This window comes from Triturus cristatus, chromosome 8 (genome assembly GCF_964204655.1).
Source record: "Triturus cristatus chromosome 8, aTriCri1.1, whole genome shotgun sequence".
NCBI classification, from domain to species: domain Eukaryota; kingdom Metazoa; phylum Chordata; class Amphibia; order Caudata; family Salamandridae; genus Triturus; species Triturus cristatus.
In genome coordinates, this window is record NC_140591.1 from 1,386,430,957 (window position 1) to 1,386,458,578 (window position 27,622).

The window sequence follows — 27,622 nt, forward strand, 5'->3', positions numbered from 1 at the left end:
TCCTCTGTCGTAAGCAGCTCAAGTCGCATCTTCTGTTTTAGTACTATAAAAGAGAAGATATACCGCAGAACCCAACGACCCTCAGGGCCATCCGGACCCCGGAATTCCCTTGCTACCGCTTGTGTGAGCCACTGCAGCTGCGCTGCTAAATAATACCACTCAAAATCTGGGACTGCCATGCCCCGGTCTGCTCTCGGCCTTATCATTGTGGCCATTGCTACTCGCCTCCTGCCTAACCCCCACAAAAACCCGCAAGTCATGGAACGGAGCTGCCGGAACACAGAGCCCGGGACCCAGATCGGCAAAGTCCGAAAGTAGTACAGTAAACGTGGTAACGCTACCATCTTCAGGAGCGCTACTTGCCCCGCTACTGATATTGGCAGTGCACTCCAGAATGCCATACTGCTCCTAAGGCCACCTATGGCCCGACCTAGGTTGCCCTCCAGTAAATCGTCAGGGGCGTGATAAATATTAATGCCGAGATAAGGTAGACATCTAGGTTCCCAACGAACCCCCAGCAGCTGGGGAGGATCTTTCGTACTCGGGGCCAGTGGAAATAAGCAAGTCTTTGCCCAATAGCTGTGCCACTCAGATCAAGAAGTTGTCCAAGGTCTTCAGTTATGGCTAACAATGCTGTCTCAGTACCATGTAATGGTCTGAATCTAGTTTGGGTGAAGAGGATAAGATTTTTAGATTCGAAGAACATGGAGAAATGGTGACTAACCAGTTTCTTCAAAAGTTTGGCAGCAGGGAGATGGGTCTATCATTTCCCAGACAAGCGGGTCAAGATTTGTTTTTTTTCAGCAGGGGTTAATCACTGCGCGTTTCCATTTTTGTGAGGTTTAAGCCAGAGGAAAGTGACTGGTTCAATAATTCGAATAGAAACTGAGAAATAATCACTGGAACTTGAGCTAAGATACAGAAGGGGGCAGGGTCTAGAGGAGATCCTGATTTCAGTTGACTGAGTAAGGTCAGGAGTTGACTATGAAAAATCGGGGGTAGGGCCAAAAGGCTAACATTTTGACAAATGGATGGGGTTGAAACTACCAAGTGTGATTGGTGGTCCCGACTGTGCTATCCTCAGCGTGAATGTTAAAATCTCCAAGCAGAGTAAAGTTAGTCTTGTTAACAGTCAGATCAGTGACTGTCTCAGTGTGTTGAGAAAGTGAGCAGGAGGACCTGGGGGTCTATATAGTAGAGCTCCAGAGAAGGTGAAGGTTGCGTTAAAGGAGATAGCAAAGGAAAGATTCTCACAATTCAGGAGAGTGGAAGGGGAGAAACACACTTCAAACTGTTTTTGAGAATGATAGCGATAGTTCCACCTCCTTTGTTTACTCGTCCATGCCAGGTACTGTTGTGCCCTGGGGGAAGGGCCCGACTTCATCAGGTACAGAACCCTTGGGTACCCAGGTTTCTGTCAAGAACAAGATATCAGGGATGTTGTCCTGTATTAGGGAGAAGATATCCAATCTGTGACATGCCAAGGACCTGCAGTTTATGAGAAAGAAACAAAGCAGTCTCCCTCTTTGTTACTTATACATTGAGAGAGGATATGTTGAAAAAAGAAGGAAGAGGTATTACAGTGAAAGCTGGAGATTGTGTGGTCAATAACAGGTAAACAGCAATGTTCCATACTGACTTGCAGGTTCTGCAGTTGTTCAGCTGAATAAGTGATAGGGTTTTGAGTAGGAGGGGCAGGGGTCCTGACCCAGGCACTGCGTGTGTCTTCTGCTCATCTGCGCCGTGGTCATGTTTTTATGGGCAGAGAAGAAAAAACAAGCTAGAGCACCTACCTCAATGGCATCTCTAACAAGGCCTAAAGTGCATGAGTGCTTCCCCTTGTTCCCCCCGGGGCCCACCGATGACACACAGAGTAAAAGCACACTGTTAGAATCCGGGGTCTCTGGTTGGCGCAGGTATGCACTTGCGACAAGCAGGGACCCTTTTCATCTAAGTCAGGGCAAAGGATCACCTCTTTAAAAATAACCCCTGCTCACCCTCTAGGTAACGTGGCGCGAGCAGTCAGGCTAAATTCCCAGAGGGCATATGGTTAAGCGTTCAAGTTGTCCCACACAATAATCACCACCCCACCACACAAAAGACACAAGGCTGTATTTATCAAAAGTAGAAGTCTTTATATAAAAGGGTTTTCTTTCAGGCAGGTTGCATAAATACAGTTCTCTTGGTAAAATAATCCAGTTACTCTCAAAATGCTTTAAGGGCAGTCCACAGGTTTCAAAATGGCACAGTTCTGTTTAAAATAAGTTCTTTAGGTCTTCGGGGCACTTCGTAGCGCCTTTGGGGTGCTCTGGGCAAGGTTTTGAAAGGACCGTGCCGTTTCTCACGCTTCTCGCGTGAGCACGAGTACGCTTGCCGAGTCTCACTCTTCTCGAGTGAGCACCGGCAATGATTTTCAATGCGGTACGGTTTGGACTGCCAGGGACGCTCCGTACATAAATGGAAGCACCGGGTACGGTGCGAACTCGGCTGATTTCTCAGTACAGTGCGAACCGAGTCAGATGTAAAGGCAGTACGGGGCAAATGTACGGTGCGAACCAAGGCAGATGTAAAGGCAGTACGGGGCAACAATATGGGCAATTAGTCTGGTGCGAACGGGGGTATTTTTCCAAGGTAGTCTGATGCAAACAGTACGTGCCAATAGTACGGTGCGAACACGTCTACTTCAGGGGGAAGTACGGTTCGAACAGGATGCTTCCGATGTGCGTACACGGGCAATATGTTTCAAAACACTTCAGGTGTAAGTTCGGTGGCGAACAGAATACTTTGAAAGCAGTCCTGGGCACACAGTACGGTGAAAATTCAGACTACTTCCAAAGGCAGTACGATTCAGTACGAAGCAGTACAGTGCGCACAAGAATATTTTCACAGGCAGTACGATTCAGATCACGGCACTTTAGGGACAAGGACGGTCCGTACAAAGGCACGTACGGACCGTAATTTCAGCGCGATTGTCCAAAATACCTTTGTTCTGCACGGGGATGGTCCCGGCGGCCTCGGGTTTCGACGGAGCGGTGTCCCACGTCGCGGGGTCGTCCCTCGTAGTCAGAGGGCGGCGGTGCTTCGTGGGGCACCCGAAGAAGGTCTCAGCCACACGACCAAGGGCAGAGGAGGGGGAAGCAGCTCCAGGGCAATCCACAGCGCTGTTGCAGCGCGATCAGCTTTTCAGGGGATCACAAGTGTGCACAGGGCCTCGCGGTGATCTTGACGGCACAGGGTCGCCAGGGCTCGGTGCGCAGGCCTTCAGGTGCCTTTCTCCGCGTTGCGAGCTACGGCTCGGAGGGGCTGGTACTTGCGGTGCTGGGACCAGGTAGGCAGGTCCTTGCGGTGCTCGTGGTAGTCCCAGGTGGCAGATGTCGCGGTGTGGAGAAAGGGGGAGAGGCACACAGGTTCTCTGGGGATCAGCGTCACGGAATTGCGTCCAGCTACTTCTCCTCTTCTGGGGGTAGGTTGCGCCCACTGTTCCTGGGGCGCAGATCAGGGGGCAAGTTCACAAGCAAGCCCTTGGAGATTGTTCAGCACAAGTTGATTCAAAGTCTTTTCCTTCAGTCTTTTCCTCTCCTTCCAGCAGACAGGCACCCACTGCAGGCCAGTCTCTCAGGCAGAGAGACAGTATTCCTCCTTCAGCTTCTCCAGGTCCTTCTCCTTCAGGCAGAGGTTCGTCGTTGCGTAAACAGGATCTGATTTCTTAGGAGCCAGGCTCCTACTTTTATACACCAATTCTTTTGTTCTTTAGCGCCAGGGGGCCTGGGCCTGGCTCAGTCCAGTTTTTGGAGCACTTTGTTGTGGTGACTCTGCGCTTTCTTTTCAGCAGCAGGGCAGAGACATCAGCCGCTCCACAGGGGGCGGTGCCGGCTTTGTGCTGGCAGAGCACAGGTCTATTCAGAGTCAAAGGTGTACTCCTCCCACCCATCCTGGTGTAATCTCTCTACCCACCACCTGGCAGCCAACCTGTCTCTGGGGTTTCCCCAACCCTGCTCCTTACTGTTGCTAGGCAGAACACACACACAGCGCAGAGGCGGACTGAATGGCCAGATCAGTAAATACTAACTTTCTAAAAGTAGTATTTACAAACACAGGATATTAAAATAAACTTTACTAAAAGAAGTATTTTATTATTCTGAGTCCAGGCATACTAAACATGACTTTCTACCATGCTCTATGAGTCCACTGGGGTCACAGCGTGTAGTGACTCCAGCAGCCCATTCTGGCCTATGGAGAGCAGGTAGCCTTCAATAGTGAAAAACGAAAATGGCTGTAATTCACTATTAAGACATGCCACACACATCAGGGCATGTCCTACCTTATGCCTACAATGCACCCTGCCCTTGGGCCTACCAGAGGGGTGACTAATATGTAGTTAAGGGAAGGTTTAGGGACTGGCAAGTGGGTGCACTTGCGCAGTCAGCGCGACGGTACCAGACCGCACGCAGGTTCTGCAGTGGCAGATCCTAGACACATTTTACTAGGCCGCTTCTGTGGGTGGCACAACCAGTGCTGCAAGCCCACTAGCGGCATTTGTATTTACAAGCCCTGGCACTCCTGGTGCACTCTACTAGGGGCTGACAGTAAACCAAATGAACCAATCATGGACACCAATCAATGTATACATTTTACCATAGGGAGAGCATATGCACCTTAGCACTGGTCAGCAGTGGTAAGGTGCCCAGAGTCATAAATCAGCCTACACCAGGTCAGAAAAAATACAGGAGGAAGGCAAAAAGTTTAGGGATGACCCTTCAAAAAGGGCCAGGTCCAACACAACCCCCTTCCAGCCAAAACGCAGGGTAGACCAATCACCACCGTGATGGTCTTCCCTGCTTGGGGCGATAGAACCAGGACCTGGCCCGCAACTGCAGGGGCAGACTCCATTTCTACGCCAATCTGAACCTATCGGACTCCCTCTGTCCATACTCTCAGGGCCCACCAAGCCAATCCATGGGGAACCCTTCTCCTTGCCTGTGGACACCACCTGTGCAGCACCTAACCTTAACTGGCCCACAGGTGTGTCCCACCAGAGAGACAGCAAAATGCTACAGTGGCCACTGACAGTAGTCAGGGATGAGACCCAGGCCGTATGCCTCTCAGGGCTCTCAATCCTCTGTGGCGCCAGGGAGCGGGGGGCAGTAGCCCCAGGTGCTTGGCACCCTTTGTCCATTCTCCCCCTTGTCAGGTCAGGTATGACATCCTGGCACTGACCCACCAGCCCCGGGACTGTACCCAGCGGCTGGACCAAAGACTGGGGTGGCCTCTCCCACTCCCGGTCCTCCTCCTTGGGGCTCTGTACCCTCCCACCTGGAGTGGCACCCCCTTCCAGAATTGCCACGGCACCTGTGGCAGGTGTCCTGCGCAATTCGCCCACCAGTTCAGGGGTTCTATCCTGCAACTGGGTGCCCAGGTCAGGGGGGACACCCTGAACCTGGCCCTTCAACCTAGGGTCTAAACCCTTTAGTTGAGCCGGGGTCAGAGGCGAGGACTCCCTCCCTCTGCACCCCCTTCCAGAGTACTGCCCACTCCCAACTGGCGTGGTACCCCTAGAAGCAACATGGGTCAGGACACTGATTACAGTGGTCCCACCCTCCAGGTCAGACAACACCTGAACCTGGCTTCCCAACCCTGGGTCCAACCCATGCGGTTGAACGCTCGCCTGGCGCACCAGGACTTCCCGGGGAGCACGCATGCCCCCCCTGAGGGTGACACATAACTCATGTGTCGTGTGACAGTCTGCCTGGCGCTGATCTCCCGACCCCTGTCCATCTGACAGTGCCTGAAGATCCCCCAGGACAGAAGTGGTGTCACCATGGTCACTCACGGGGGACGCAGCCCTTCTGGCTGGCCCCTGACCCACTGGTTCTTCCACTGGGGACTCTTTCCCCCTCTCACCCCTCAATCTGGACCTCTGCACCCTCCCAACTGGAGCGGTACTGCCAGACACCAGAACTGATGGAGGCCTGCTTACAGACACTCCCAGCTCACCAGACACTAGGGGATCCCCCTCAACGGGCGGCCCATCAGGACAGCCTAGGCTCCCCGCCTGGTGTTCCCTTAAAGAACCATCCAGGCTCTGAGACTGGGTTTCGGGCACCTGGGGGCACGCAGCCCCACACTCACTCCTTCTCCACTGAGACAGGACGTGAGCCCCTACACCCCTCCCACTACCATGGGACCTAGCTGGGCTACTCTGCACCACTTCCACCACTCTGGGTTGGAAGATACCTGAGCCACTCCCCACAGGGTCACTCCCCAATGCCTCTCCAGACCCTCTGGAATCCACCAAAAGGTCTGCCTCCAATGTGAGTTCTCTGCGGTCAGAGAACTCACTCTCCAGCAGGTGTTGACGTAGCTCTGGAAAACAGGGACTTAAAATATGCTCTCCCACCATTGGATCACACAGCCCCCTAGCAGTTTTAACCAAACTAGCCATCACCTTACCATCCAGTGCCTCACACACGTACTCCACACCACTCTCCTGAGACTGGCAAGACAGTATCTGACTGTCTCTGTCACACAACCCACACTCTTCTGGGCGGTCTTCACACTCACCTACCAGGACTTCAATGTTGGGGGAACCCCTCTCCCTGCGCCTCTCATCTAGAGCCAGTAGAGTGTCCCTCCCGCCACTAGGACTATGAACCCCTGCGCCAGTTACCCTATTCCCTTCAGGGATACTGCGCACTACTGGAGCTACCTCATGCCCTTGAACCTCCTGGTGTGTGTTAACCCCCTCCTTCAAGTCAGGCGCCACATCTCTGGGTGTGCGTACTACTCTTTCAGCACTAGAGAATTCAATACTGCTGCCACCATCTGAGCTGGATTCCTCCTCCCACTCAGAAAAGCTCAATCTCTGAGCTACGCACCTTTCTTGTTGCTGGGCTGAGACACTCATGGCCTCAAGCCTCTCGAGCTCCATATCATATTTCTTCATTAGGAAGTCATGCTCCATTTGCATTTTCTTTTCTTCCAGAGCCAGCTTCTTGCTCTCTAGCTCCAGTTGGGCATTTACTTCCAGCTTTGCCAACAACACTTCGTGATCCCTGGCGGCCTGTCTGTCTGCCAGCTCCTCTGGCGACAGGCCTCTGCCAAAACTGCGAACGCTTCCCGCTGGTTTCAATGGTGTAACTTCCTTAGTTGCACCCCTTGATTCAATCCAGGCTTTCAGCGCCTTGTAGAGATCTGATCTGTTCTTGTATCCTGCATGTGGAACCTTGAGCTTCCTGCAGAAGTACTTGAGTTCAGTTCTCTTGTAGCTGTTCAGTTTTGACTCATCCCATTCAACCTCTCCAGCCTCAGAGGCTTTTGACGCGGTTTTCTCTATGCTGTTTGAGCCCGGCATGGCTTCAAACGCAAGGGATCTTCTTTACTTGGCAAGCGAAATTAAATCATAAAAAGTTCTGTGGCTTAAGCTACTGGACTGTTTACTGTGCAATGGTTAGTAATCACTGCGCAGACAACAAGAACGCAAATCCGTAAATCCGCACCGCTGCCACCAATGTTAGAATCCGGGGTCTCTGGTTGGCGCAGGTATGCACTTGCGACAAGCAGGGACCCTTTTCATCTAAGTCAGGGCAAAGGATCACCTCTTTAAAAATAACCCCTGCTCACCCTCTAGGTAACGTGGCGCGAGCAGTCAGGCTAAATTCCCAGAGGGCATATGGTTAAGCGTTCAAGTTGTCCCACACAATAATCACCACCCCACCACACAAAAGACACAAGGCTGTATTTATCAAAAGTAGAAGTCTTTATATAAAAGGGTTTTCTTTCAGGCAGGTTGCATAAATACAGTTCTCTTGGTAAAATAATCCAGTTACTCTCAAAATGCTTTAAGGGCAGTCCACAGGTTTCAAAATGGCACAGTTCTGTTTAAAATAAGTTCTTTAGGTCTTCGGGGCACTTCGTAGCGCCTTTGGGGTGCTCTGGGCAAGGTTTTGAAAGGACCGTGCCGTTTCTCACGCTTCTCGCGTGAGCACGAGTACGCTTGCCGAGTCTCACTCTTCTCGAGTGAGCACCGGCAATGATTTTCAATGCGGTACGGTTTGGACTGCCAGGGACGCTCCGTACATAAATGGAAGCACCGGGTACGGTGCGAACTCGGCTGATTTCTCAGTACAGTGCGAACCGAGTCAGATGTAAAGGCAGTACGGGGCAAATGTACGGTGCGAACCAAGGCAGATGTAAAGGCAGTACGGGGCAACAATATGGGCAATTAGTCTGGTGCGAACGGGGGTATTTTTCCAAGGTAGTCTGATGCAAACAGTACGTGCCAATAGTACGGTGCGAACACGTCTACTTCAGGGGGAAGTACGGTTCGAACAGGATGCTTCCGATGTGCGTACACGGGCAATATGTTTCAAAACACTTCAGGTGTAAGTTCGGTGGCGAACAGAATACTTTGAAAGCAGTCCTGGGCACACAGTACGGTGAAAATTCAGACTACTTCCAAAGGCAGTACGATTCAGTACGAAGCAGTACAGTGCGCACAAGAATATTTTCACAGGCAGTACGATTCAGATCACGGCACTTTAGGGACAAGGACGGTCCGTACAAAGGCACGTACGGACCGTAATTTCAGCGCGATTGTCCAAAATACCTTTGTTCTGCACGGGGATGGTCCCGGCGGCCTCGGGTTTCGACGGAGCGGTGTCCCACGTCGCGGGGTCGTCCCTCGTAGTCAGAGGGCGGCGGTGCTTCGTGGGGCACCCGAAGAAGGTCTCAGCCACACGACCAAGGGCAGAGGAGGGGGAAGCAGCTCCAGGGCAATCCACAGCGCTGTTGCAGCGCGATCAGCTTTTCAGGGGATCACAAGTGTGCACAGGGCCTCGCGGTGATCTTGACGGCACAGGGTCGCCAGGGCTCGGTGCGCAGGCCTTCAGGTGCCTTTCTCCGCGTTGCGAGCTACGGCTCGGAGGGGCTGGTACTTGCGGTGCTGGGACCAGGTAGGCAGGTCCTTGCGGTGCTCGTGGTAGTCCCAGGTGGCAGATGTCGCGGTGTGGAGAAAGGGGGAGAGGCACACAGGTTCTCTGGGGATCAGCGTCACGGAATTGCGTCCAGCTACTTCTCCTCTTCTGGGGGTAGGTTGCGCCCACTGTTCCTGGGGCGCAGATCAGGGGGCAAGTTCACAAGCAAGCCCTTGGAGATTGTTCAGCACAAGTTGATTCAAAGTCTTTTCCTTCAGTCTTTTCCTCTCCTTCCAGCAGACAGGCACCCACTGCAGGCCAGTCTCTCAGGCAGAGAGACAGTATTCCTCCTTCAGCTTCTCCAGGTCCTTCTCCTTCAGGCAGAGGTTCGTCGTTGCGTAAACAGGATCTGATTTCTTAGGAGCCAGGCTCCTACTTTTATACACCAATTCTTTTGTTCTTTAGCGCCAGGGGGCCTGGGCCTGGCTCAGTCCAGTTTTTGGAGCACTTTGTTGTGGTGACTCTGCGCTTTCTTTTCAGCAGCAGGGCAGAGACATCAGCCGCTCCACAGGGGGCGGTGCCGGCTTTGTGCTGGCAGAGCACAGGTCTATTCAGAGTCAAAGGTGTACTCCTCCCACCCATCCTGGTGTAATCTCTCTACCCACCACCTGGCAGCCAACCTGTCTCTGGGGTTTCCCCAACCCTGCTCCTTACTGTTGCTAGGCAGAACACACACACAGCGCAGAGGCGGACTGAATGGCCAGATCAGTAAATACTAACTTTCTAAAAGTAGTATTTACAAACACAGGATATTAAAATAAACTTTACTAAAAGAAGTATTTTATTATTCTGAGTCCAGGCATACTAAACATGACTTTCTACCATGCTCTATGAGTCCACTGGGGTCACAGCGTGTAGTGACTCCAGCAGCCCATTCTGGCCTATGGAGAGCAGGTAGCCTTCAATAGTGAAAAACGAAAATGGCTGTAATTCACTATTAAGACATGCCACACACATCAGGGCATGTCCTACCTTATGCCTACAATGCACCCTGCCCTTGGGCCTACCAGAGGGGTGACTAATATGTAGTTAAGGGAAGGTTTAGGGACTGGCAAGTGGGTGCACTTGCGCAGTCAGCGCGACGGTACCAGACCGCACGCAGGTTCTGCAGTGGCAGATCCTAGACACATTTTACTAGGCCGCTTCTGTGGGTGGCACAACCAGTGCTGCAAGCCCACTAGCGGCATTTGTATTTACAAGCCCTGGCACTCCTGGTGCACTCTACTAGGGGCTGACAGTAAACCAAATGAACCAATCATGGACACCAATCAATGTATACATTTTACCATAGGGAGAGCATATGCACCTTAGCACTGGTCAGCAGTGGTAAGGTGCCCAGAGTCATAAATCAGCCAACACCAGGTCAGAAAAAATACAGGAGGAAGGCAAAAAGTTTAGGGATGACCCTTCAAAAAGGGCCAGGTCCAACACACACTTTCCTCAAAGACTGTTCAATTCAGAATAAAAATCAGAGCATTACAGAGGTAACCCTTAGAGATATAACCTTATATTGTTATTGCTCCTTTGTATACTAATCTAAGAAAGGAACTGGAAGGAACCTCTTCACTTACAAAGACGGTTTCTACTTTCTTGATGCACATATTGTATTAAAGGTAGTGGTATGAGCTTAGGACGCGAGTCATTGAAATCGCTGTGAACTATATAGTCTCAATTAATATTTATTTGTATTACAGTGTAGGAAACAACCTTGATTGTATATCAGAACCTGAGTGTGTGTACTCAAAAGCACAGAATGTACATGTCTTAAGCAAAGAAGGGGGTTGGGTTATGCCAACGCCCTGATAATATCAATCACATAGAACTTCTTCCAGTCGTAGTCCCATTAAAGTCAAAGTTCCAACAATATCCCAGAGAATGGCACAGACATTTTCTGGGGGCATATCATTGTGCATAGCATGAGATATGGTTTTAATAATATCAATTGCACATTCAGCAAAAGGAGTCAAAGTGGTGATATTCAGTGTTCCTGTTTTCTCTCCTACCCCATTCCCCTTTCCCCCAGTTTACGGCTAACTGACATATTACTATTGTGTATGCTTGACTGTGGATACCAAGTGGTGTGTAAATGTTCATTGCTCCAGCTGGATCCAGAAATTAAGTTAGTGCATTCTGATAACATTTAGGATTTGGGTTCATGTCAAAACAAAAACTTGTTATGAATTCTGTCCTAAAAACTACCTGACTTGCCAAATGTTCACATTGGTCAAGTCAGGTCTTATGTTTGAACTTCCTGGACAGTTTTTGTAGCTCTGGTGCCATATTTGATTGGAATGTTTTGAGATGGTGTTTCATTGCTTACCGGCATATGTGAAAAGGAGAGCATTAGAGTTATTAATGTGCATAATGTATGTTGGAGAGGAAGTCACATGTAGAGATGGAATCCAATATTTAGTTCTCATGTGGCTGCACACTGCCTGTCAAGAATGATTTGGGAAAGCACCTCTATGCTCTTATCACAACCCCAGTGCCTGCCTAGGGTCATTCTCAAACAAGGACTACTTTGATGCCGCATCTTTTATTATTATTATTACTTTTTTACAAATACCTGAGTGAACATGGTAATGAATATGCTACTTACCAGTATGCATCTGTTCTTGGCATGTAGGGCTGCTGACATTCATATCTGTGCATAGATCGCCGCCTAGTGTTGGGTCCGGATGATTGCACATTGTTGTCCTGGAAGAGTCAAAGTATCACGAGATAGGTGGCTCCTCCCCTGGACTACAGTGCGCATGGGCATCCTCTCCATCCTTAGATTGTTTTTCGCCATTGTGGCAGTGATGGAGTAGATACAGTAAGGGATGACCATGCTATACAGTAATTCTGAGTGCTGCAGCCGCTACAGGCGCCGGGGAGGAGGGTGGGCGATATGAATGTCAGCAGCCCTACATGCCAAGAACAGATGCATACTGGTAAGTAGCATATTCAGTTCGAGGCATGTGGGCTGCTGAATTCATATCTGTGCATAGATTATATAGCAGTCCCTCCATTAGCGGCGGCCGCCCGTGCCAGCTGCAGCAGTCTGAAAAAGAGTTTTGAGAACAGCCTGTCCTACAGCTGCCTGCTGTTTTGAGTGTACATCTACACAGTAGTGTTTGGTAAATGTATGTATAGTGGACCATGTGGCTGCTCTACATATTTCCTCTAAAGGAATGTTTCCTAGGAAAGCCATGGACGCCCCTAACTTTCGTGTTGAGTGGGCGCGTGGGGGAATCGTTAATGTGCGTTTCGCTTTTTAATAGCAAATTTGAATACATGTAACGATCCATCTGGCTATCCCTGCTTTGGAAATGGCGTTGCCCTTGTGTTGTGGAGAAAAGGCAACGAAAAGTTGTTTTGTTTTCCTAAAATCCTTTGTTCTGTCTATATAGTACATGAGGGCCCTTTTTACATCTAGTGTATGGAGCATTCTCTCTGCGACATTTTGTGGATTTGGAAAGAAAACAGGCAGTTCAATAGTCTGATTCATGTGGAACTGCGATATCACTTTAGGCATGAATTTGGGGTTGGTACGTAGTACAACTCTGTTTGCGTGAACCTGTATGAATGGCTCTTGAATGGTTAGTGCCTGGAGTTCACTAACTCTTCTCAACGAAGTGATCGCCACTAAGAAAGCTACTTTCCAGGTGAGGAATTGAATCTCACATGAATGGAGAGGTTCAAAAGGTGGACCCATTAATCTGGTGAGGACCACATTGAGGTTCCACACCGGTGCCGGTGGGTGTCTTGGAGGAATCACTCGTTTGAGTCCCTCTAAGAAGGCTTTGATGGCAGGCACTCTGAATAAAGAGAGGTGCTGCCTGTTTTGAAGATAGGCTGCTATCGCGGTTAGATGTATACGTATGGAGCTGTATGCCAGATTGCATCGGTATAAGTGTAAGAGGTAACAGATGATGTTTTGAATGGATGCATCCAGCGGATTAATGTCATTGTTGTTGCAGTAAATGACAAACCTTTTCCATTTAGCCGCATAGCAAGCTCTGGTTGTGGGTCTTCTGGCCTCCTTGATGATATGCATACATTCAGGTGGCAGGTTTAGGTAGCCAAACTCTAAGACTTCAGGAGCCAGATTGCCAGGTTCAGCTGTTGCGGATCTGGGTGCTGAATTTCGCCATGGTTCTGCGTTAAAAGTGTGGGTGCGATCCGCAGTGGTTGATGCGGCACCACGGAAAGTTCTAGAAAGGTGGTGTACCACGGTTGGCGTGCCCACGTTGGAGCAACCAGGATGAGTGTCAGTGAGTGTTGTCGCAGTTTGCGTGCCACCAGCGGTATTAATGGTGCTGGGGGAAAAGCGTACGCAAATCTGCCTGACCAGTTCATCCATATTGCATTGCCCTGCGACTGCGGGTGCGGGAACCTGGCGGCAAAGTTTCGGCATTTTGCGTTTTTCCTTGTGGCGAATAGGTCTATCTCTGGATGACCCCACTGCTGGAAGTACGGTTTGAGTACTGATGGATGTAGCTCCCACTCGTGCATTTGGTGGCTGTGTCTGCGGAGCAGATCCGCCATCTGGTTGTCCTTGCCTGGGAGGTGTTCCGCCATGAGGAACATGTTCCTCTGAATGGCCCACTTCCACATGCTCTGAGCCAGATGAGACAACTGTGGAGAGTGTGTTCCTCCCTGCTTCTGTATGTAGTACATGGCAGTCATGCTGTCCGTCCGGATCAACACGACTTTGTTGCATAAGTGTACTTTGAATGCCTTCATGGCTAGGAAGATTGCCATCAGTTCCAGAAGGTTGTTGTGCATCTTCTTTTGCTGCGTCGTCCATAGTCCCTGCACTTTATAATTGAGTACATGAGCTCCCCATCCCTGGAGAGAGGCGTCCGCCGTCAGTATTATTTGCGGAACAGGCTCTTGGAACGGTCGGCCCTTGCAAAGGTTTTGTGGATTCCACCAATGCAGAGAGTTGTATGCCCGACCGCTCACCAACACTAGGTCTGTTAATTGTCCTTGAGCCTGATTCCATTGACGTGCCAAGCACTCCTGAAGCGGGCGCATATGTAGTCTCGCGTGCGGGACTATGAAAATGCAGGAGGCCATCATGCCTATCAATTGCATGAACACTCGCGCTGGAAGGGAGTGTTGAGGTTTGAACTTCGTGATCAGCAGGTGCATGCTGTTGATCCTTACTAAATTTGGCTGAGCTGTGGCTGTCACGAGTGTTGATGGTCGCGCCCAGGTACTGGCGTACATGTGCGGGTTGAAGATGTTATTTTGGGTAATTTAGTGAGAATCCTAGACTGTGAAGAAGGTGAATGGTGTGGGACATGTGGCTGGCACATTGCTGGGCTGACTTTGCCTGAACAAGCCAGTCGTCCAGGTAAGGGAAGACGTGAATGTGCTGTCTCCGTAAATGTGCAGCCACTGTCGCTAGGCACTTGGTAAAGACCCTGGGTGCTGTTGTTACTCCGAAGGGGAGAACTTTGAACTGATAATGGTGATCCTGAATAGTGAACCCGAGGTATTTTCTGTGCGATGGGTGTATGGGTATGTGGAAATACGCATCTTTCAAATCCAGTGTGGCTAGGAAGTCTCCCTGACTGAGTAACGGTAGAACCTGCTGTAGGGTGAGCATATGGAAATGCTCTGACAGAATGTAGTGGTTGAGGGGTCTCAGGTCTAGTATAGGTCTGAGAGATCCGTCCTTTTTTGGGATTAAGAAGTACAGAGAGTACACCCCTGTTCCCTGTTGGTTTACGGGCACGACTTCTATTGCCCCTTTTTGCAGCATACTTAGTACTTCCTGCTGCAATAATGCCAAGTGCTCTACGGACATAGGACGGTGCTTTGGCGGTATGTTGGGTGGAGTGGACGTTAACTCTAGACAGTAACCGTACTGGATAATTTCCCTGACCCACCTGTCTGTGGTGATGGACTTCCAGACTGACAGGAACTGTTGGAGTCTCCCCCCGACAGGTGTTATGTGGTCGGGGGGGAGGGAGAAGGCGTCACCGTTTGTTTTTGGGGGAGGACCTGGTGTTGACGTACCCACGTCCTCTGCCTTTGGTGCTGGAGCCACGATATCCACCTGTACTGCTCGATTTCCCCGGCCTTTTCGTGTTAAGGGGGGCCTAATGTGACTTCAGTCTCTTTCCATTCAAGTCTAAGGGTTAGAGTAGTGTATAGAGCCTATTTATTAGGCACTTCAACATGATCCTGTGTTCTTCCCCATAGATCAGGGTTTGCATACATATCCTAGGGGATAGATTCGTTAGCATTAGGGGTAATCTGTTCTGTAGTGAGGGTATCTAATGGAGCTGTGCTGCATTCAGGCCTGGTAGGCCTTAAACGGGAGAGACTCCATCTTTCCTCCTGCTCTGGCAGCTTGGGAAGTTTCTAGGTCATAGGCAGTGTTTTAGTTAGGAGGTGTTATTCGCTTGGAGAGAACCGGTTCAGGCCGGCCCTTATCGAAGGATTGTATTCTCCTTCATGCCGAAGACACTACATCAGGCCGGCCGGCTGGGAACGTGTCCTTGGCACGGGGAGGTACAGGAATTTGGTGGGCGGCAGGTTTCGAGCTGGAAATTTCCATGAGAGAATGCACATCTATATTAGTGAAAGTCTGAGGCAGACACTTGCACTTGCTTCTAGTCCGTAGGCGGCACCTGGCCGTTAGCAGAAAAGCTACTACTTGTTTCAGGGAAGACAGATGACGAATTTGAAGGAGAAGAAAACCTAAGAATCTAAAGAGGAGAGAGTAGCCGATGAGGAAGAGATCCCAGTGACTCGGAGGAAAAGAGAAGGGAGTAGATCTGTGACTGCAGAGGTGTGACTTCCAGGCGAAGCCGAGGCGCAGACGGGAAGGGAACCTAGATGGCCTTTGAGTACAGGCTACATATGACCAAGGTGATGTCGACCCCTTTCTATTGAAGTGTGTAACTTAACCTTTTACTTTCCTTGCAGGTTATATATATGATGTATTCTGTGTATGTGCATGTGGCATTTAAATAAAGTATTTAGCTTGTCATGAGTTAGCATGTGTTGTGTATCTTTGTATAGGAGGATAGCCTATTCCTTTAGTCAGAGTTAACTCAACATGAACAGAGGTTAATCCTGGTCAGGTAAGTGGTAACTGGATGAGGGGGAAACGAGCCCCTCGAACTAGAGAACAGGTTGTGCTCAACTAATAGTCTTTGTGTGATCTGATATATAGTAATCCCGATTCCCCTGTCGTGTACCACGGTAATAATAGGATGAGCTCGTGCTAAGGCTGCCGTCTGGTAGGAGATTCTGGGTCTGACTGAGGCCGCGAGACTGTGTGTGTTGCTGCCGTCTGGGTAGGAGATTCTGGGTCTGACTGAGGCCGCGAGACTGTGTGTGTTGCTGCCGTCTGGGTAGGAGATTCTGGGTCTGACTGAGGCCGCGAGACTATGTGTGTTGCTGCCGTCTGGGTAGGAGATTCTGGGTCTGCCTGAGGCCGCGAGACTGTGTGTGTTGCTGCCGGCTGGGTAGGAGATTCTGGGTCTGCCTGAGGCCGCGAGACTGTGTGTGTTGCTGCCGGCTGGGTAGGAGATTCTGGGTCTGACTGAGGCCGCGAGACTGTGTGTGTTGCTGCCGTCTGGGTAGGAGATTCTGGGTCTGACTGAGGCCGCGAGACTATGTGTGTTGCTGCCGTCTGGGTAGGAGATTCTGGGTCTGACTGAGGCCGCGAGACTATGTGTGTTGCTGCCGTCTGGGTAGGAGATTCTGGGTCTGCCTGAGGCCGCGAGACTGTGTGTGTTGCTGCCGGCTGGGTAGGAGATTCTGGGTCTGACTGAGGCCGCGAGACTGTGTGTGTTGCTGCCGTCTGGGTAGGAGATTCTGGGTCTGCTGAAGGCCGCGAGACTGTGGTTGCTGAGATCGCGAGGCTGTGAGGTCTTGATATATATATATAATAGGAATTCCCTGTCCTTAGGTGGTACATATATATGTGGTTATTTAGGTGTAAAAAGGCCCTAGGGAGGGGGTAACGTTCTGGTTTGGGTTAGAAAGGCTCTGTGGAGCGGGTTCTATCTGGAGGGAAAACCAAAGCAGAACATTTGGCGTCGTGAACCGTTTACGTATTCTGTGTGCATTGTGTTGTCCCGTGTTTGCTGCCAGCGTGTGCGTGATTTTGTTTGGATATTCTTTGTGATATACTGGTGTGTCTAGCCTTTCTTCTTCTATCTTTTCTTTCTCTTCTTCTCTCTTTTTCACGATCTGTTCTAGACAATGTAAATCTACTTTTAAGTTGCCCGTTGATATTCCCGGCTGGGATTCAATGCCTTGTGAAGCCTTAGCCCGTGAGTGGGCTGAGTAATTGGAAGCAGACTGTTACATATCACTTGATTTATTTGCATGGGGGCAGACCGTATGATGTGCTGGCTCGTGAAGTGAGCTAATTGTGCTGATTTAGAATTGGTATGTGTGTGTTTTAGCGTGTCTTGTAAAGAGTGCTTATAAATAGCTTGCTACGTGAGGCAGAGAGGGCTGGATCCCTTTCAGGTGTTAGTTAAGGAATGCATATCTAATGTTTTCAGTTGCAAAGTGCATGTAAGATCTCAGAGCATGGCTCTGAAACGTGGGACTCCCTTGAAATTCCAGTCTCCGTAGTTGCAAGGACGGGTGTTATTCAGCAGGTGATTAATGACATTTTGGAGAGAGACAGCGGTGTTATTTTCAAGTGTTGGTTAACATGCATTACACATGTGGGCATTTGCAATGAGAACGTAGTGAGTTGAAAACAGAGCTGGTTGATGCCCAGTTTGCTAATATATCTTTGAAGACAAAATTAAACGTGTGCCAGGCTGTGAAGTTGTTCACTTTGCCATGCCAGAATGATTCAGGTGTGATAAGTGTAACAGAGAATGCAGGCAGGCTATGAGCTACACAGACGGTTTTAGTTAATTCCTCTGAGGAGCTTTCTCAGCCTGAATGGAATGTGCATGAAAGTAAACAGACTAATGTTTTGGGCTTCACGATCACCGGTTGCGGACATAAATTAGACATGACAGTGTATGATACATTTTGCTTTACAAGAGAATTGCAACAACGTGATTTTGGATGTGAACAGCTGATTGTGTACAATAAGTCTGATATGTGGCCACTTCATTAACATGAACATTTATTTTGTGAGTTACTTCTAGAGCAATGTGCCCTTTTTAGTTACAGGAAAGTGCAGGGAAATAATAGGTCGCTTTTAAATTCAGATGCTGGACACATGTTGTGCTTTTGCGCCCCAACAAATACTGGACAGAACAGGGTTAGAGGCAATGTGGTTTGCCTATGGGAGAGCATTTTCAGATTAAGGAATGTGCAGTCTTGCTGGAGGTAAGGGGTGGTTCCAGCTATTTTTCCTCTCAGACCTGTGAAGAGTTGTTCTGGAAGTGGGTCATTTGACAGCGTCTTTCAGATTGCTGTTTGGGAGTCTTGCAGTGAGATCATCCAGCAACGCTGGGCAGGGCTCGGGCTTTCTGTGAAGTCCGAGAAGGAATTCCTACGGGAGGGGTCATCTCATCTCAGCTCCTCTCCTCCGTAGGCAGGGACAGCTTCCTGGAGATAGATGTCTGGGAGGCTTGCACAGGCGCAGGCCCCCCCCCCTCCCATGAGGAGAGTCGCAGACAGTCCAAGAAAGTTGGCAGGCGTGCACTTCACTCCGACCTTGAAGGAGATAAGGTGTGAGCTACAGACAGCCGGAGAAGCCTCTGCTTGTTATGTTTGGCAAGGGGCCATTTAGTGTCCGCGGAGATTTGTGAAGGGGGGCAGCACCTGTGAGGGGTGCAGTGAAAGAAGTGAGAGAAGGAGACTGCCCCAGCCCTTCTTGCTGTGTATAGAAAAAGAGGGATTTTATCAAGACTTCAGAGGCTAAAGCGTTAGTAGTATTCTTACACGATTCCCCAGAGCTGGAGGAGACCTATATAGACAGTAATTAAAATATTGTATTTTTGGAAATGTAAGACGAAAGTAGTGTACTTTTGAAAATGTTCTTTGCAAGAAAAGTGATGCTTGTTTCTTTTTCAGATTCGCCCAGTTCTCCGCGTGTGAGTGGGACTCCCTTCTCCCGTGTGAGTGGGGCCCTCCCTCTCCCCCCCTCCCCCCTTCCCCTCCCTCCCCCCCCCCCCCAAGCCTGGAGTGATCACCAGACGAGACGGTGGCGGCTGATGCCGGTGGCTATCCAGACTGGATGGGGTCCTCCCTTATCAAGAAGATATGTATACCGGAGAACATGATGGCCTGCTTCTTTCCAAGCGAAATGGGATCAGCAAAGTGTGGAACTGTCTCCCTCACGTGAGGCCAACTTTATTTGCATGAAGGCTGTGTGCCTTTCACACAAGGTGACTGCTTGTGTGACGGTGAGAACAAACGACATAAGAGGAGATTACAGGATGTGCTTTGCCAGAACTGTTTTCTCGACGTGGAGTTAGGAGGCCATGGAAGGCGGCTGTGTGTTTTTTCATACTGAAGGACTGTTTTTTTTTTTTAGGGATGGAGATCAATAGAGACGCTTTGCAGCGCTCAGAGTAGATATTTTCTAAGTTAGTGAACAGTAATAACTTGTAGCTGTTGCTACTATATCTGAGTTTGACAGTGGAGTCTCCAGTTTAATCATTAGAAGCATTAGGAGCGTTCAAAAGCTTGATTGATTTATTTTCTGTATCCATTCAACATGTATCTGGATGTCTATGAGCTATTTCTAGCTGCACCTGAGTTGTGGCTACTACATGTGTTTGGAGAATGCGGACTTTATTTGCTCTAAAGTGATTATCATATACCTTTGATGAGTTTTTTTTTTGCTTTTTAGTCATGCTTTGTTTTGAATTATGTATTTTTGTGTAGCAACTTCAAAATATGAGTTGCTGTTTCAACATGTGCTTTTTAGTAGTTGTGACTTTTAATTTAGACATGTGGTTTTCAATGGTTTTTGCTTTCAATTGCGATATGCAGTACTTTAATGATCATTTTGCTTTTCAGTTATGTAATACAGTTGCTATTTGCTAGATTTTGTTTTTGACATATGTGAATGGTGATGATCAAGGGTCATGGGGTGCAATGTAGTGAATCAGCCACTTGTGGTCTGACACCCTATAGTGACCCTCAACCACCACCATTCTGTACTGACTTAAGTGTGTTCTACCTTTTAGTGGAATAGTCTTTCCAAGAATAGAAGGTATGGTATGTTGAGGTGCAGTCTTGTGGGTGGTGGTGCACACATGTGCTCAATGTTGTATACTGAGGGATTTAGCGTATAATTTTATTTGGGTTAGGTGAATTATGATTTTGACCTATTGGCTTTGACGTGGTCTAATGTGATTCTGCCTTTTGACTCTACCTTGCTTCAAACTTCTCTGTGTGTGTAAGTTGTGTGGATGAGAATTATTGGTGTTCCTGCTTTGGCAGTCTATAATGCCAAATCTATTGAGAAAATGGCCTGCTGGATGGTGAAATCCATTAATAATACTTCTACAGTCCTGTCTGACATGCTATTGGACGCTCAGGGTGAACGTAGGACCATTTTGCAAAATCAAGCGGCCATTGATTATCTTTTGCTTAAACATGGACACGATTGTTAGGTATTCTGATTATTATCGGCATTTTGATTTCTATCTGTTGCTTTATTCACGTGTATTCCTTCAATGCTTCAATTCTGCACACTTGGTACTAGACATAGATCAGTTCGTTTTGTTTCATATTAGGTATAATAGACTGAAGTCAAGGGTGGAATGTACTGCTCGATCTTTCCGGCCTTATTGTGTTGTAGAGCGATTGATGTGACTTCAGTCTCTTTCCATTCAAGTCTAGGGGTTAGAGTAGTGTATAGAGCCTAGTTATTAGGCACTTCGACATGATCCTGTGTTCTGTATAATAGACTGAAGTCAAGGGTGGAATGTACGGCTCGATCTTTCCGGCCTTATTGTGTTGTACTGCTATTGATGTGACTTCAGTCTCTTTCCATTCAAGTCTAGGGGTTAGAGTAGTGTATAGAGCCTAGTTATTAGGCACTTCGACATGATCCTGTGTTCTTCCCCATAGATCAGGGTTTGCATACATATCCTAGGGGATAGACTCGTTAGCATTAGGGGTAATCTGTTCTGTAGTAAGGGTATTTCATGGAGCTGAATTCAGGCCTGGTAGGCCTTAAACGGGAGAGATATTATTCTTCCACCGATGTTAGTCCTGTTTAATGAATGTATAATAGACTGAAGTCAAGGGTGGAATGTACTGCTCGATTTCCCCGGCCTTTTCGTGTTAAGGGGGGCCTAATGTGACTTCAGTCTCTTTCCATTCAAGTCTAAGGGTTAGAGTAGTGTATAGAGCCTATTTATTAGGCACTTCAACATGATCCTGTGTTCTTCCCCATAGATCAGGGTTTGCATACATATCCTAGGGGATAGATTCGTTAGCATTAGGGGTAATCTGTTCTGTAGTGAGGGTATCTAATGGAGCTGTGCTGCATTCAGGCCTGGTAGGCCTTAAACGGGAGAGACTCCATCTTTCCTCCTGCTCTGGCAGCTTGGGAAGTTTCTAGGTCATAGGCAGTGTTTTAGTTAGGAGGTGTTATTCGCTTGGAGAGAACCGGTTCAGGCCGGCCCTTATCGAAGGATTGTATTCTCCTTCATGCCGAAGACACTACATCAGGCCGGCCGGCTGGGAACGTGTCCTTGGCACGGGGAGGTACAGGAATTTGGTGGGCGGCAGGTTTCGAACTGGAAATTTCCATGAGAGAATGCACATCTATATTAGTGAAAGTCTGAGGCAGACACTTGCACTTGCTTCTAGTCCGTAGGCGGCACCTGGCCGTTAGCAGAAAAGCTACTACTTGTTTCAGGGAAGACAGATGACGAATTTGAAGGAGAAGAAAACCTAAGAATCTAAAGAGGAGAGAGTAGCCGATGAGGAAGAGATCCCAGTGACTCGGAGGAAAAGAGAAGGGAGTAGATCTGTGACTGCAGAGGTGTGACTTCCAGGCGAAGCCGAGGCACAGACGGGAAGGGAACCTAGATGGCCTTTGAGTACAGGCTACATATGACCAAGGTGATGTCGACCCCTTTCTATTGAAGTGTGTAACTTAACCTTTTACTTTCCTTGCAGGTTATATATATGATGTATTCTGTGTATGTGCATGTGGCATTTAAATAAAGTATTTAGCTTGTCATGAGTTAGCATGTGTTGTGTATCTTTGTATAGGAGGATAGCTTATTCCTTTAGTCAGAGTTAACTCAACATGAACAGAGGTTAATCCTGGTCAGGTAAGTGGTAACTGGATGAGGGGGAAACGAGCCCCTCGAACTAGAGAACAGGTTGTGCTCAACTAATAGTCTTTGTGTGATCTGATATATAGTAATCCCGATTCCCCTGTCGTGTACCACGGTAATAATAGGATGAGCTCGTGCTAAGGCTGCCGTCTGGTAGGAGATTCTGGGTCTGACTGAGGCCGCGAGACTATGTGTGTTGCTGCCGTCTGGGTAGGAGATTCTGGGTCTGCCTGAGGCCGCGAGACTGTGTGTGTTGCTGCCGGCTGGGTAGGAGATTCTGGGTCTGCCTGAGGCCGCGAGACTGTGTGTGTTGCTGCCGGCTGGGTAGGAGATTCTGGGTCTGACTGAGGCCGCGAGACTGTGTGTGTTGCTGCCGTCTGGGTAGGAGATTCTGGGTCTGACTGAGGCCGCGAGACTATGTGTGTTGCTGCCGTCTGGGTAGGAGATTCTGGGTCTGACTGAGGCCGCGAGACTATGTGTGTTGCTGCCGTCGTTGTAGGAGATTCTGGGTCTGCCTGAGGCCGCGAGACTGTGTGTGTTGCTGCCGGCTGGGTAGGAGATTCTGGGTCTGACTGAGGCCGCGAGACTGTGTGTGTTGCTGCCGTCTGGGTAGGAGATTCTGGGTCTGCTGAAGGCCGCGAGACTGTGGTTGCTGAGATCGCGAGGCTGTGAGGTCTTGATATATATATATAATAGGAATTCCCTGTCCTTAGGTGGTACATATATATGTGGTTATTTAGGTGTAAAAAGGCCCTAGGGAGGGGGTAACGTTCTGGTTTGGGTTAGAAAGGCTCTGTGGAGCGGGTTCTATCTGGAGGGAAAACCAAAGCAGAACACCACCTCTATTGTTTTTATCATAGGTACTTTGCGCACCCCCTTTATTGTACTGCTGCTGGGACCCCTGACCTCTAGCTGTTCCTCTATTCCCGGGGCGACGAAAGGAGCCACTCCGAAACTGCTGCGACTGCAGAGCTCCCATTTATTTTGCAGTTTGTGTCTTTTTTAATTTTTTCGAGGGTAGTGTCAACCTCGGGGCCAAATAAAAAGTCTGGGTTGACCGGTTGATTTAAGATATTGTTCTGAATTTCAGGTTTGAAGCCTGAGATTCTCAACCATGCGTGCCTCCTCAACATTACGCTAGTGTTGATCGCCCTTGCTGCAGTGTCGGCTGCATCTAGTGCGCATTCGATGGACGCATTCGTAAGGAGTTGTCCCTCTCTGATAAGGAGCTCCGCTGCCTCTTTGTATTCATCTGGCAAGTGTTGTAGCAGTGATTCTAGTGTGTCATAGTGTGACCTATCATATCGGGCCAAGAGTGCCTGGGTGTTGGCGATGCACCAAATGTTTGCTGCTTGCGCTGCTATCCTTTTGCCTGATGTCTCCAGCACTTTGGACTCCTTGTCGGGGGAGGAGCATCACCCGTTGTTTGTGAATGTGCTCGTTTGCGAGCATTAGAAACAACCATGGAGTCTAATGGTAACTGACCCTTAATGTACATAGGGTCTCCGGGTCCTGGCTTGTATGTTCTTTCGATTCTGGGGTTTAACACCCGTGCCCTGGTTGTTTCTTTGAAAATGTCCTTTGCAGGTTTCAGGTCCCCCTTCAACATTGGCAGAGTTTTGACGGTTTTCTCAGAGGAGGCGAACGTGTCCACTAAGAAATCTTCCTCTATAGCGTCAGAATGGAGTTCCACTCCATGATTGGCAGCAGCCCGTTCTATGAGGGCATTGAAGGCAGCAGTGTCCTCCGTGGGAGATGTCTTTATATTATAAAGCTGCGTGTCAGGAGCGTCTGGTGCGTTACCCTGGTCGGTGGGGTCTCCCCATGCCTGATCTGGGTCTTGCATGTGATCATCAGGATCGATATCCACCGGGTAAGCGGTATCATCCCCTATATAGTCCTCTCCGGCGTCTGCCTCTGAATGCGTAGGAGAAAAAGACGGTGGGTCCTGAAGGTAGGGTTGAAAGGTTTTGTGAAGCACTGGTGTGGAACCTGCTGGCAGCTTTTGTGTCAAAGGAATCTTGTATGAGTCCAATCCCTTCTCTGGTGTGCTCTTCCGCTTGCGGAGCAGCAGTCTACCAGTGTCGGCGTCGATAAAGTGTGCCTGTGAAGGCTCGATATCGATTTGTCCAGCGGATAGTGTCTGTGTTTGGTGGACTCGTGTCCGAATTTCGAACATTTTCGGTGCCTTGGGCGGCAGCAATCTAAATGTGATGTACGCCGGTGCCGAGTGTGCTTTTGCGGCCTTGTGCGCTTCGGGACCCGACGTAGGCTCGAGGGTTGCCCAGTCCCTGATGCGTTCCAACGACGCTGAGACCTGTTGCAAGGTGAACGCAGATGGCGCTTTGGAACCGATAGGCACCTTGGAGGCAGGTGTCGAAGCGGTGTCCGATTTTTTCCCAGTCTTTGGGTCGTCGATCCGAAGGTGGGTATCGACGCTTTGTGGAGCCGGTGATTTGGTGTGCGCCGCACCCTGTGATGTCGACGCAGACGGATCGACCACCTTGACCTTGGTGGGTTGGGCCGTAATCTTCGGTGCCATAGGCCGAGGCGCCTTGCGGGGACCGAGGGCCTTCTTCTTTGGCTCGGTGCCGGAACCCGTCTTGGTGAGCTCGGCACCGAAATCTCTTTTGGTGTGTTTGGTGTCGATGACCTGTGCCAGCGTCGAAGGAGTGGAGGGCTTCGAGGCCTTCGATCCGATCGCAACCGGTTTCACTTTCGGTTGTGATGTAACCGGTGCGACGGATGGTTTCGGTTTCACTGAATGAAATCCAGCCGTCTAATAATGGCTCCTGTGAAATGTTCGAGGCCGGGCCTTGAGGCGGGGCCGAAGAACTGTGTGACTGATCTTGGGTAAGGCCCGCAGGCGATCCCTCGACCTGAGCCTTATGACGACTTTGTCTCTCGGCCTCCGTAACGACGGGTTGGCCTAGCTCTTCGCTGGAGCTATCTTCCTCGGCCCCAAGGGCCTCATCGTAGTCTCCTACCTCGCCGACGACGTCTTCGTCCTCGAAGATCACCCCATCATCGTCTTCCGATTGGGATTCATGTTCGGAAGCATGCCTGGAGTCTATGTCGTCTACGCTCTCGGCTTCCTCATCCTCGGTGCTGAAGATGTTGACCGGGGCAGGCGCCGACTGCTGTGCCTCCAATCTCGCTGCCCGTCGATTCCGCAGGGTCTTCTTCGAGCGGAACCGGGCGCAGGTCATACATTTCGACTCATCATGATCCGGTGAGAGACATTTGTTGCACACCGGATGGACATCGACGTGTGGGTATTTCGCATGGCATAAAGGACATCGCTTGAAAGGAGTCCTCGATTCCATCGTCGACCGTTGATTGATGTTCGGACCGAAGCGGATCCGAAAAGCGTGAGGAAGTTACTAAAACCGCAAAAAAAAACTGGTCGATACCGAACGCGAACAATACCGACGAAACGAAAGGCCTTTTGGCCTTAAACTAAAGTTTCCGAACTTGAGCTAAGATAAGCACATCCGAACCCAATGGCGGAAAAAAACAATCTAAGGATGGAGAGGATGCCCATGCGCACTGTAGTCCAGGGGAGGAGCCACCTATCTCGTGATACTTCGAAGACTCTTCCAGGACAACAATGTGCAATCATCCAGACCCAACACTAGGCGGCGATCTATGCACAGATATGAATTCAGCAGCCCACATGCCTCGAACATATTGCTACATTTTCTGGAATACCACTTTTGTTTTATTTACAACTAAACTTTACATACATGTGTAGTTACTTGAATCCTATAGTTCTTGTAAAGTTTCTACTTAGAAGTCCATATCTACTTTTTTCTGCTTCCATTTCGGTATGAAATTCCTCGAGTACACACTTACAGGTATGACTGCATTGTGGTAGCATGTGGCACCTTCCCTCAAGCGTCTAGGTCTCCAGGCAGTAGTGCCAAGTATAGATGTAAAACAGAAAGGTAAAGCTCAGTAAGTACATCTATCAACTGCAGCAGTTCAATTAGCTGGAATGCTGCTGCCTTCGCTCGTGCGGATTGTTCTTTTCAGTAAATCGTTACCTCCTTTGCCTGTAACTAACAGCATATTTGCATGCATATCGCAAGCTGGCAAAATAAGACATTAATTAAAGAGTCAATGCCCCTTTGTTGCAGGTTAAAATGTCATAAACAGTGGTGGATGTTACTGAAGCCAGGTGGACTGTAAGAGACAAAGATGTGCTAGCATTCGCCTCTCATGGCCGAACCATCCCTTGTGTCCAGACTGTCTAAATGGACCACGCCAAATGCCTTGCACTCTACCCTCTTCTAGAGGGTTGTCTACATGGAGCACATGGAGCACAAAAGTAAGAGAACCAAAATTATGTCTACAAGTCACACTCCCGTTCAACAAATTGTCAGGTGCCAAGAGCATTGTGCTGCAAACGATATGACATTTATAGACACACATGCTTGGTGACCCTACAGCTACTTATCCATATCATTCAGGTGCAAGACACATTAGACTAGCATTCAAAAGGTTGAATTAATTTGATGACAACTCTTATTGATCTGGTTCACTGACAGATGCTGCTGGGTCATAACTGTTTTTGACATGTTCTGTTCTGTTTTGTAATGCAGAGGAAATATCTTTGCTCAGCCAGTCTCAACATCATTACATATCGCTGCCAGAACAGACAAGAATGCACCTGGCTTTTTAACTAGAAAGGATCTAGGTTACTGCAGTAGCTGGCAACAGATACTCCTACACATTTCCCCGCAAAAACGTTTATTGTAAGCATCCATTCGATTCCATTCTGCTCCAGTTTGCACATGTATATATATATATATATATATATATATATATATATATATATATATCACAAACACAAGTCCACCAGCCGTTGCTCCTCAGCATCACGGGTGCTGCTCAGCGCTTGGAGGACGCGCAAATTAATTCCAAAAACTCAGGTTTCCCGCTTCCCCTGAACCTTTTTCCAATAGAGCGCACTCAAAGCCATCAGCGTTTCGTAAGCAATATTCCATTTATTTCCGTCTCCACTGCTTACAAATATATATATATAATCTACTAGTTATAGTTAGGACCGTGTTACCATAGGAAATCTCAAAATTCTATTTTGAATAACTTTGGCGCCGGTTGACGAATCTTCGCAAAATTTTCAAAACTAATGGGGCGCTCCGCTCAGCTCCTACCCTGAAAGTCTCGGGGGGATTCGTCAAGCGAGGGCCGAGAAAAAAGGGGGGGTCCCAAAACGCGTTTTCCCCATGCATTTTCCCATAGGACCTTTAGTCGAAGGTACAGCCCGAACAGCTGAACAGAATTACTTGAAATTTGGCAAAGAGGTAGTCCTCAGGTCAGGGAAGTGCCTTTTGCATATATGGAGTCAATCTGTTCAGTAGTTCCTGAGAAAATTGAGTTAAAAGCACATAA

The 27,622-nt window shown here is 49.0% G+C and overlaps 1 protein-coding gene across 3 annotated transcripts in view; it reads right to left on the bottom strand.

Annotated features, from left to right (window-relative positions):
* TIAM1 (TIAM Rac1 associated GEF 1) overlaps positions 1-27,622 on the bottom strand; it is a 491,618-nt gene that overhangs the window by 161,722 nt on the left and 302,274 nt on the right. The gene's annotated exons all lie outside the window — the stretch shown is intronic.